Raw genomic sequence first — 1992 nt, 5'->3', positions numbered from 1 at the left:
GCTTGTGGTACTTTCGTTATACAACAAGGCTAACACACAGGTTATCTAAAGACCTTCAGCAGATAGCAACTTAATGGTGAGATGCTGAAAGTTTTCCTCTGAGACTAGAAATTTGCTACATTGCTACATTGACTGCTATTACGACTTCTGTTTAACTCTGTTCTGGGTAACTTAGCCAGTGCAATAAGACAAGAAAAAGAAATAAAAGACATAAAGATGGAAAGAAAGAAATAAAATTATTATAATTTTGGGCGCCTGGCTGGTTTAGTCTGTAGAGCATGCAACTCTTGATCTCAGGGTTGTGAGTTCAAGTCCTACATTGGAGGTTGAGTTTACTTTTAAAAAAACCCTTATCACAAAAAATTATCATAATTTGCAGATGGCATGTATATAGAAATCCTAAAGAATCTTTGGATCAATTATTGGAATTAACAAGTGAATTTATTTTGGTCACCACATTCAAGTCAATTTAACAAAATTAATTGTATTTCTATATGCCAACAGCAAAATAATTTTAAAATAAAATTGTAAAATATAACACTTTGTAGGGATACCTGCCTGGTTCAGTTGGTGAAGCATGTGATACTAGGTCTCAGGTGGGGAGTTCAAGCCCCAGGATGGGTGTAGAGGTTATTAAAAAAAAAAAAAAAAAGATAACATTTGTAATGGTATAAAAGAAACCAAATACCTAAGAATAAAACAAACAAAATATATTTAACATCTTTGTACAGAAGATTATTGAGAGAAACTAAAGAAGCTATATTTAAAAATAAAAAATAACAACAAGAACAAAAAAGAGGGCTATATCATGTTCATGGATTGAAAGACTCTATATTGTAAATATGTCAGTTATCCCCAAACTGATCTCCCCAGTGCAATCCCAATAAAATTCCCAGAAGGTCGTTTGTGAAAATGTACATATTGATTCCAAAATATATTTGGAAGTGCAAAGAGCCAAGAATAGTGAAACCAATCTCTTTTGTTTTTTTAATGTTGATTTTTTTAAGAGAAAGATGGAGCACAAGTGGGGGAGGGTCAGAGAGAGAGGGAGACACAGCATCGGAAGCAGGCTTCAGGCTCTGAGCTGTCAGCCCAGAGCCTGAGGGAGGGCTCGAGCTCACAAACCATGAGGCCATGACCTGAGCCAAAGTCAGCTGCTTAACCAACTGAGCCACCCAGGCACCCTGAAGCCAATCTTGAAAATATGGAAAGATTTCATTTTCTCCAAAAATTAAACCAATATAATTATTATATAATAATGTTAAACCAATGTAAATAATTATGAACTGGAGTGCCTGGCTGGCTCAGTCAGTGGAATATGCAACTCCTGATCTTGGCATGTAAGTTCAAGTCCCATGCTGGGTGTAGAGATTACTTAAAAAAATATTTTGAGCTCACTCCACGTGGATCCAGTGTGTTGTTGAAGTCTGTGAGCCCGAGTTTAGGTGGCCGGGCCTAAATGTGTAAGAAAGCCCTTTGCTTTTGCAAAAAAAAAAAAAAAAAATTTTTTTTTTGAGGTTCCTGGGTGGCTCAGTTGGTTAAGCATCTGAGTCTTGGTTTTGGCTCAGGTCATGATCTCATGGTTTGTGAATTCAAGCCTCACAGTGGATTCTGTGCTCACTGTGAGGAGCCTGCTTGGGATTCTCTTTCCCTCTCTCTTTGCCCCTTCACTGCTTTCTCTCTCAAAAATAAATAAATAACCTTTAAAAATGTTTTAATAAATAAACAAATAAAATATTTTTTAAAAAGAGAAGAAAGGGCCGGCTCGGTGGCTCAGTCAGTTATGTGGTCCACTCTTGGTCTTGGCTTAGGTCACCATCTCATGGTTTGTGAGTTTAAGCCCCATGTTGGACTCTGCAATGACAGTGCAGAGACTGTTTGGCATTGTCTCTCTCTCCTCCTGTGTGCACACTCTCTTTCTCTCAAAATAAATAAACTTAAAAAAAAGAAGAGAAGAGGTAGGGTGCCTGGCTGGCTCAGCCAGTAGACTGA

Source organism: Suricata suricatta, chromosome 10 (genome assembly GCF_006229205.1).
Source record: "Suricata suricatta isolate VVHF042 chromosome 10, meerkat_22Aug2017_6uvM2_HiC, whole genome shotgun sequence".
Classification (NCBI taxonomy): Eukaryota; Metazoa; Chordata; class Mammalia; order Carnivora; family Herpestidae; genus Suricata; species Suricata suricatta.
Note: the sequence above shows the minus strand (reverse complement) of the source record.